Genomic DNA, 10,719 nt, shown 5'->3' with positions numbered 1-10,719 from the left:
GCATCCTGTTTCCAAATAAAGTGACATTTTATTGGTCACATACACATGGTTAGCAGATGTTATTTTGAGTGTAGCGAAATGCTTCCATTGATCATCCTTGAGATATTTCTACAACTTGATAGGAGTCCACCTGTGGTAAATTCAATTGATTGGACATGATTTGGAAAGGCACACACCTGTCTATAAAAGGTCCCACAGTTGACAGTGCATGTCAGAGCAAAACCCAAGCCAGGAATTGTCCATAGCGCTCAGAGACAGGATTTTGTCAAGGCACAGATCTGGGAAAGGGTACCAAAAAATGTCTACAGCATTTAAGGTCCCGAAGAACACAGTGGCCTCCATAATTCTTAAACAGAAGAAGTTTGGAACCACCAAGACTCCTCTTAGAGCTGGCAACCCGACCAAACTGTGCAATCGGGGGAGAAGGGCCTTGGTCAGGGAGGTGACCGAGAACCTGATGGTCACTCTGACAGAGCTCCAGAGTTCCTCTGTGGAGATGGGAGAACCTTCCAGAAAGACAACCATCTTTGCAGCACACCACCAATCAGGTCTTTATGATAGTGTGGCCAGACGGCAGCCACTCCTCAATAAAAGGCACATGACAGTCCGCTTGGAGTTTGACAAAAGGCATCTAAAGGACTCTCAGACCATGAGAAACAAGATTCTCTGGTCTGATGAAACCAAGATTGAACTCTTTGGCATGAATTCCAAGCGTCACATCTGGATAAAATCTGGCACCATGCCTATGATGAAGCATGGTCGTGGCAGCATCATGCTGTGGGGATGTTTTTCAGTAGCAGGGACTGGGAGAGGAGTCAGGACCGAGACAAAGATGAACGGAGCAAAGTAGAGAGAGATCCTTGATAAAAACTTGCTCCAGAGCGCTCAGGATTTCAGACTTAGGCGAAGGTTCACCTTCCAACAGGACAATGACCTTAAGCACACAGCCAAGACAACGCAAGACTGGCTTTGGGACAAGTCTCTGAATGTCCTTGAGTGGCCCAGCCAAAGCCCAGACTTGAACCTGATCGAATAACTCTGGAGAGACCTGAAAATAGCTGTGCAGCAACGCTCCCCATCCAACCTGATCGAGTTTGAGAGGATCTTCAGAGAGGAATGGAAGAAACTCCCCAAATGCAGGTCTGCCAAGCATGTAGCGTCATACCCAAGAAGAATTGAGGCTGTAATCGCTGCCAAAGGTGCTTCAACAAAGTACTGAGTAAAGGGTCTGATTACTTATGTAAATGTGATATTTCAGTTTTTTTTTTTTACATTTGCAAACATTTCTAAAAACCTGTTTTTGCTTTGTCATTATGGGGTATTGTGTGTAGACTGATGAAGGGAAAAAAATATTTAATCAATTTTAGAATAAGGCTGTAATGTACTTTCCGAATGCACTTTTTGCCCAAAAGGTTGACAATGCAAGCATAAACAAAACACAGCAGTGTAAAGGGCACTGAGGACTTTCGCAAAATAAAAGCCAATGTCAGGGAAGGAGCTCTCCACATTGATCAATGTCCATGGCCATACACTCAATCATTGCTCCATAATAAACTTGACATATAACATGTTGAAACTGGATTACAACCCATTTGGCATTTTATTTTCTTGTGCAAAATAATGTAGCGTATTCATGGTATGTTTAAACAGCTGATACATTAAATCAAGGCAGTCTTGGAAGGCACTACAGCTAAATATATTGGAATGTGTTTTAATAAATTAATGTATTACTCAAACATTATCTTTGGCTAATCTTTTATTTGGGAGAAGGAATCTACGTCAATATAAGGACAACACAAACACACAACATTTCTGGTCCGGAGCATCATCACTAATTCTTGCAGCAAATAAAAAAGGGAACTGGTATAGGCTACAGCTCCAAACAATATATTTATGAAAAAATGGTTTTCCTTTTCCTAGAATGGAATGAAAATGACAGATGATTATCAACAGCCTCTCCTGGAACCTGGTGTCCTGCTTTTCTGTGAACAGGTGTCTGAGTGGCACACACAGTGACACACTCACTCCCAGTCATGATTCAGTGCTTTAGACACAGCCTGGTCTCATAGATTAGACGTAACATAGTAAATGTAAATCTGGCAAACTGAAATTTGTATGATATGTTCCTTTTGATATGGTTACATAAGACAGACGGTTACTTAAGGCAAAAATGAAAGTAGGCTGGTTGGTTGGTTGGTTGGGCTGGATGGGTGGGCATATAACGCGAATGTCTAGCAACCCAAAGGTTGGGAGTTCAAATCTCATTATAGACAACTTTATCATTTGAACTAATTAGCTAATTTTCAACTACTTACTACTTGTTTAGCTACTTTGCAACTGCTTAGCATGTTATCTAACCCTTCACCTAACCTTAATTCGTAACATACTGTACAGGAATTACCTGGACTTCTGCATAAATTAGTCATACAATTTGATCTGATCTTCATCTTAGTCACAACAATAGACAAACACAGTGTGCTTAAACTAATAACACACAAATTATTGTATTTTTCTTGTATATATTGAATACATAATTTAAACATTCACAGTGTAGGCTGGAAAAAGTATGTGAATCCCTAGGCTAATTACTTTTCCAAAAGCTAATTGGAGTCAGGAGTCAGCTAACCTGGAGTCCAATCAATGAGACAAGATTGGAGATGTTGGTTAGAGCTGCCCTGCCCTATAAAAAAACTCACAAAATGTGAGTTTGTTATTCACAAGAAGCATTGCCTGATGTGAAACATGCCTCAAACAAAAGAGATCTCAGAAGACATAAGAAAATAATTGTTGACTTGCATAAAGCTGGAAAGGGTTACAAAAGTATCTCTAAAAGCCTTGATGTTCATAGTCCACAGTAATACAGTGTCTATAAATGGAGAAAGTTCAGCACTGTTGCTACTCTCCCTAGGAGTGGCCGTCCTGCAAATATGACTGCAAAAGCACAGTGCAGAATGCTCAATGAGGTTAAGGAGAATCCTAGAGTGTCATCTAAAGACTTACAGAACTCTCTGGAACATGCTAACATCTATGTTGACCAGTCTACGATACGTAAAACACTAAACAAGAATGGTGTTCATGGGAGGACACAATGGAAGAAGCCACTGCTGTCCCAAAAAAACATTGCTGCACGTCAGCTACCTCGGGGCCTGGACAGCTTGCTATCCAGCTGCTAAATGCTGCTAAATGAATTCCCAAGTTTATCAAGACATTTTGCAGGAGTATGTAAGGCTATCTGTCCGCCTATTGAAGCTCAACAGAAGTTGGGTGATGCAACAGGACAACATCCCAAAATTAAATCAACAACAGAATGGCTTCAACAGAAGAAAATACGTTTTCTGGAATGGCCCAGTCAGTCTGGACCTCAACCCGATTTAAAATGCTATGGCATTCCCTTGAGAACTGAAACAGTTTTGTAAAGATGAATGGTCCAAAATTCCTCCTGACCTTGTGCAGGTCTGATCCGCAACTACAGAAAACATTTGCTTGAGTTTATTGCTGCCAAAGGAGGGTTAACCAGTTATTAAATGCAAGGGTTCACATACTTTTTCCAACCTACACTGTGAATGTTTACACGGTGTGTTCAATAAAGACATGAAAATGTGTAATTGTTTGTGTTTTATTAGTTTAAGCAGTGTCACGCCCTGGTCGAAGTATTTTGTGTTTATCTTCATTTATAGCCCAGTGTGGGCTATTCCACCTCGCCGCACTGGCAGGGCGACCGGGAGCATTCAACCAGGTAAGGTTGGGCAGGCTCGGTGCTCAAGAGCTCCAGTGCGCCTGCACGGTCCGGTCTACCCAGTACCACCTCCACGCACCAGCCCTCCGGTGGCAGCTCCCCGCACCAGGCTTCCTGTGCGTGTTCTCGGCCCAGTACCACCAGTGCCAGCACCACGCATCAGGCCTACAGTGCGCCTCTCGCCTGTTCAGCGCTGCCAGAGCCTTCCTCCTCTCCATCGATGCCGGAGTCTCCTGCCTATCTAGCGCTGTCAGAGCCTTCCTCTACAGCGCTGCCGGAGTCTCCCGCCTGTTTAGCGCTGCCAGAGCCTTCCGTCTCTACAGCGCTGCCGGAGTCTCCAGTCTGCAAGGAGCTGCCAGTCTGCAAGGAGCTGCCAGTCTGCAAGGAGCTGCCAGTCTGCAAGGAGCCGCCAGAGCTGCCAGTCTGCAGGATGCCGCCAAAGCTGCCAGTCTACAAGGAGCCGCCAGAGCTGCCAGTCTGCAGGATGCCGCCAAAGCTGCCAGTCTACAAGGAGCCGCCAGAGCTGCCAGTCTGCAAGGAGCCGCCAAAGCTGCCAGTCTACAAGGAGCCGCCAGAGCTGCCAGTCAGCATGGAGCAGCCAGGGCCGCCAGTCAGCATGGAGCAGCCAGGGCCGCCAGTCAGCATGGAGCAGCCAGGGCCGCCAGTCAGCATGGAGCAGCCAGGGCCGCCAGTCAGCATGGAGCAGCCAGGGCCGCCAGTCAGCATGGAGCAGCCAGAGCCGCCAGTCAGCATGGAGCAGCCAGAGCCGCTAGTCAGCATGGAGCAGCCAGGGCCGCCAGTCAGCATGGAGCAGCCAGGGCCGCCAGTCAGCATGGAGCAGCCAGAGCCGCCAGTCAGCATGGAGCAGCCAGAGCCGCCAGTCAGCATGGCGCAGCCAGGGCCGCCAGTCAGCATGAAGCAGCCAGAGCCGCCAGTCAGCATGGAGCAGCCAGAGCCGCCAGTCAGCATGGAGCAGCCAGTCAGCATGGAGCAGCCAGAGCAGCCAGTCAACATGGAGCGGCCAGAGCTGCCAGTCAGCATGGAGCAGCCAGTCAGCATGGAGCAGCCAGATCAGCCAGTCAGCATGGAGCAGCCAGAACTGCCAGTCAGCCAGACTCTTCCAGATCTGCCAGTCAGCCAGACTCTTCCAGATCCGCCAGTTAGCCAGGATCTGCCAGAACCGTCAGCCAGCCAGGATCTGCCAGATCCAACTACCTGCCTGAGCTTCCTCTCAGTGCTGAGCTTCCTCTCAGTGCTGAGCTTCCTCTCAGTGCTGAGCTTCCTCTCAGTCCCGAGCTTCCTCTCAGTCCCGAGCTTCCCCTCAGTCCCTAGCTTCCCCTCAGTCCCGAGCTACCCCTCAGTCCCGAGCTGCCCCTCAGTCCCGAGCTGCCCCTCAGTCCCGAGCTGCCCCTCAGTCCAGTGGGGTTCTGGGTGAGGACTACTAGGCCATGGTCGGCGGCGAGGGTGGACTATCCAAGGACGCGAGGAGGAGGGACTGAGACTTTGATAGAGTGGGGTCCATGTTCCGCGCCGGAGCCGCCACCATGGACGGACGCCCACCCGGACCCTCCCCTATGGTTTTTGGTGTGCGTCCGGGAGTCCGCACCTTGGGGGGGGGGGGGTTCTGTCACGCCCTGGTCGAAGTATTTTGTGTTTATCTTCATTTATTTGGTCAGGCCAGGATGTGGCATGGGTTTTTGTATGTGGTGTGTTGGGATTGTAGCTTAGTGGGGTGTTCTTGTTAAGTCTATGGCTGTCTGAAGTGGTTCTCAATCAGAGGCAGGTGTTTATCGTTGTCTCTGATTGGGAACCATATTTAGGCAGCCATATTCTTTGAGTGTTTCGTGGGTCGGTGTGTTTCGGTTTTCGTTACGTTTATTGTTTTGTAGTGTTTGTATTTAGATTCGTGTTTCTTCAGTTTAATAAACATGGATCGCAATCTACACGCAATCTACACGCCGTTACAAGCAGACTGTGTTTGTCTATTGTTGTGACTTAGATAAAGATCAGATAAAATGTTATGACCAATTTATGCAGAAATCCAGGTATTTCCAAAGGGTTCACATACTTTTTCTTGCCACTGTATATTTAGCAAATTCGTAACATATAATACAAATCGTAATTCGTAACATATCATACTGTGATGTACAGCCACAAAGTAATACATATCATACGAAACATAAGATATCATACTAAATGGAGTGTCTCAGATTTACGTACAGAATAATATGGAATGCTCTGAGACCAGGTTGAGACACAGGATTGCAGACTGCTTCTAGATGGGAGTTTATGATGGCTAAGCTCCTTGTTTTACTTGGTGAGTCTCTCACCCCTCACTGAGCTATTTTAATACTTGTTATGATATATAAATAACTCTAACAGCCTTTAAGTAAAACAAATCATGAGGAAGGTATGAGGCTGAGGAATTCTTTTTCACCTCAGAAGGGTAAAGAAATATGCTGGAGGAAGAATATCTAACCCTCACCCCAACTGGTTGGTCTCTCCTCTTGATAGAAGGATCTAGGACGTACGCCAGAAACACTAAAAATAAAGAAGAAAATAATTTAATCCCCGTCACAAACATGCCAAAGCCAGGGAGCGATTAAGGCTGCTTCCCAAAAATAACATTTCAGGAGGGAGACAATAATTACATTTATTCCATGAAACATTTTCCCCATTCATTTGAGACACTTTCTTAGGTTGGTTATGAAAATTGATTTCTTGTTTTTGGTTCCTATCGTTTTACATGGTAGCTTTGCCACTGTGGAATTCCTCTTGCCAGAGATAATAAGGTAGCTTTGTCTGAATGTGAGGTGGGAAAATGGTGGGTGTAGATAAAAAGTCCACTGTTCTCACTGTTTATGTACAAAAGTCAAATAATCTGAGGACCTGAGCAGAGCTGTTTTCGAGTGTAAAGCTTTGTTAACCCCTCCCGTCACTTAGTGCTTGACAAAGCAGGCAGAAGCATACTGGTAACACATAGGCTGCACCAGCTCGCCTACTCTTCTTACAGTAGAATAGTAGTAGCCCTATCTATAAGAATAGGCCTACTTCTAAATAAAATAAATGATCAATTAGTTGTCTGATTAGGTAAAACTGTTTTAGGAAAATAGTACATTTTTCCCTTAAATTCCTCATCTCTTTAGCTCTGCTCATTATTGGTCAGCAGTCCACATTTAGCTGGGAAGGTGAAATAAGTGTTTTGATGTTGATACCTTATTATTTTACTGTCAATGGTCTATAAAGATTTAACCTATGTAAATGTTTGATAAATGAGCTTTCCTGTTTGGATACTAATTTAGAACAATGACAACAAATGACAACTTTTGAAAGTAATAGAGAAGTTATGTTCAGTTGCAGATATTGGCCCAAAAAAGTGGTATTCCAATTTTAGCTGAAATTAAAATCAATCTGCATTATGTCAGTCTTCCCATGATGACTGTAGGCCCACAAATCGTTATTGTTGCTCATTGTGTCTTCATCATCACTTGTATTTTTAAATTGTACTTTTCTATTATTTCTCTATTTTCTTTCCCTCTGCATTGTTGGGAAGGGCCCGTAAGTAACCATTTCACTGTTAGTCTACACCTGTTGTTTACGAAGCATGTGAGGAATAACATTTGATTTGAAAAGGTTTAGGTGGGCTGAAGTGTTAGCAACAGCCTTCTAGGTGGGTCCAGTCCAGCTGTGAAATGGTTGTTTCTGGTGAATTTGGAAGGGAACATTTTTCCAAAATTTCCTGATAATTTAGTCAATATATCCCAACCACAACGGGAATACCAATCATTTCTGTATTACTTTAAAACTGTTGGTCAGTTCAGGAAGTAACCACGCTTGGCAAATTGAGAAAGTCAGTTCTGGGGTGCGTTCAGTTCGATTGAACGTTTGCTACGTTGCAAAACGGGTTGTAGTGAACGACATGATTCTCCAAAAACATTCTTCAATGTTCTTGAACAGACTTTGGTGGGTGTGGCGGGTGTGACTTGAAGCAATGAATGACATATTTGAATGGCAGCGGTGCATTTTGAACCCACAACCCAACCCCTCCCCGTTTTTCAACTGGTCGTTCAGAACAGCACTGTTTCTGTTTAATTGAACGTTGAATTACATTTTTTTTTGTACTGAACGCAGCTCTGGTTACTTTTCTACTCCAAAATGTATGAAAATATAATTTTCCCCTCCAAAAAGGAGCCTAAAAACATATTGGTCCATATTATCAGGCTGGTGTGTTATTAAGCAATAAGCATGATCACATATAGCCCAACTGATGCAACATATTGTCTATAAATAAATAGGTTGAAGCATGGGGTTGCCCATCTGTTTTTATGGTAATCATTAGCTAGATCAGTGCTTCCCAAACTTGTTCTGTCATGAACCCCTTTCATCATGGGGGAACATCATATGCCCCCTAACCTCCCCACAAAAATACAGTATAACAACACTCACAAAATGTGGGGTTCAACAAGGATTCTTCTAATATCCTCAAAGTTCCTTGAAGAACCTTACAACTCTTGCCTCTGAAAAATGCCCCCATAAGGTTCTTCCAAGAACTCCATAGGAGATGGGGTTAATTGAGGAACTTCTTTAGTTCTTCTGGGTTCTTGCAGGAACCTAACTGCCTAACTGAAAAGTTTTGATTTGAATTTGAGATGACAACATGTACATGCACTTAACTGAAAAATGTAAAGATCTCCTCAATTTAAGATAAGGTGATCTTATGATCTAAATTGATATTGTTTTATGATGATACCGTCTATCTTTTCATATTTGTGCAAATGGTTGTGTTGTTTGACATGTTTTTTCTTTTAAAAGTTATTTCTAAAACAGGAAATGGACACAATTTAATGTATATCAATCAACAAAGAGGTAAGAATAGTTAAGAATATGTTAAAGGCTATAGCTCACTTTCATAGGTGTCTGCAGGTATACTGACGAGGAGTTACACAAAGGTATGTAGCCTAGAATTGGCATTGGTTTGCCTCATAATGTTATGCAGATTACATGTATCATCTACAGTTAGTTGTAATTAATGGTTCCTCTACAACCTTATAGGACACAGTCACAGCAGCCTTCGACCTCTTCAATGAAGATCTGATAGGCCTCTACATTATGGACAAGGTATGTGTATGAAAACTGTTGTCAAAAGTGAACAGTTTTTTCATTGACGGTTACCACAAAACCCAAGGTATGAATACTGTTGTGTGCACATTTTGTTAACCATCTGTATAATTATTATTTATTGTATACAGACTTCACCCTTCCTACAGAATCCTTATGGCTATAGATATCCTACAGAGGACATCAACACACCAGAGGATATACTGTATCCATTGGACTTGGGGCTCTGCTGGGAGTTTACCTCATATTTAGATTTTTCAATTCTGTTTTGCCACAAAAATCATAACAAACACTGACAACTAAACGATAGTGTTATTGTTGTTATTGTTATGCTGATTATTATTATGAATAATACCCAAAGGGTTATTTAAATAACTTATAGGGGTTCCACCAGTTTAAATGTATTAAAGAACCCCTAAAGGATCCTCCAGGAACCTTTCCTTTTTAAGAGTGAATACATTTCACTCACCAGGAACTAGTACATACAAACACCAGTACCTGGTTATCCTTCCATATTGAAATCAAGAACAAAAGAAATGATGAAAATGAAATAAACCAGTTTACTGCTGTGCAATGTCACATACATCCCTATTAATGAAGACTGGGATGGGCAAATTTCTTTTGTAGATGTTCTCAATTGATATAAAATATAAAGATGGTTCTGGAAGTATTCTTATGGTGATTTTTAGGTTGCATAAACATCATGAGTGCTTGCTCTCCACAATTTTGGCAGTCAAATTTGTTTTCTAAACAAGTTTGTTTTCTAAGCATGCTGCCTCTGACTTGGGAGAGAAACAGGCTTGCTTGCAAAGCCACTACACAACACTAAACAATACATTTCTCTAAAACAGGTTATAGGCTACAGTAGAACAGTCAGGACAGTAGGCAAAATTAAGAGGAGTAAATAGACCAAATTATTAGGGTGAGGCACAAGGGCTACTAACATCTTACTACACAACATACACTTAGTGTTACTTTCTTAGCTATAGTATATATATCTCCCTGGCATATTATACCATTTATGAAGCAGTATACAATACATTTTGGGACTCACATTGTTGTGCTTGGCTCACTTGAACAGGTAGGTGGTGCGGCGGTCCTCCAAGTTAACAGTCGTTTTGAACACAGCACAAATCATGCCTCATTGACAGCATGACCAATGTTGAATGTTTATCATTTTAATCCCAGATTTGGGACCACACAGCCACTGATTCCTTCCAAACCACTTGTTGAATTTGCGATTTCCAACTTGTTGTATAATGTTTATGTCCAATGGTCGAAGATTACTGGTACGTTGTATCTATAATTCCTCTTCAATATTTCTCTTCAAATGACAAGGATTAAAAAGGATTTACCAGTAGATTGTCGACTTGATTCATGATGATGACTAGCTAAGATTGTGAAAGTATGATGTTGACATGATCAGTCCAATCAAAGCTACTGTACATATAACGTGATTTGACGTCATTTTATCTGTGGGCAATGACCTTGAACCTTCTTGGATGGGCACTTCTATGGCAGCAGCTGAAGGGATAGAATTTTCAAGGTCTGCTCTTACACTTGGTAGTGAGGTAAAGTCTCCATGAGTGACAGAACACTGAGCCAATCACGGTGCAGCGCTCTGTATTTTCTGCTGGCTTGCCCCACCACCACAGAAAGCACTGAGTTAAGCTGAAACATCTGCATTTTGGACCTGCCTTACTCAAGAAAACAAAAAAAAGAGACCATGCTTCTTTCTATACGTCTTTACTAACTCAATGATATATATATTCTTTCTTACATTGTTTTCAAACTGATGTGACACCTATTAATGCCAAAATAACATGCAAAACAGGCAAGCCCCCCTGCCCTGAATAACGGGTTGC

This window comes from Oncorhynchus mykiss, chromosome 6 (genome assembly GCF_013265735.2).
Source record: "Oncorhynchus mykiss isolate Arlee chromosome 6, USDA_OmykA_1.1, whole genome shotgun sequence".
In the NCBI taxonomy this organism is placed as follows: domain Eukaryota; kingdom Metazoa; phylum Chordata; class Actinopteri; order Salmoniformes; family Salmonidae; genus Oncorhynchus; species Oncorhynchus mykiss.
This window is presented reverse-complemented; position numbering follows the sequence as displayed.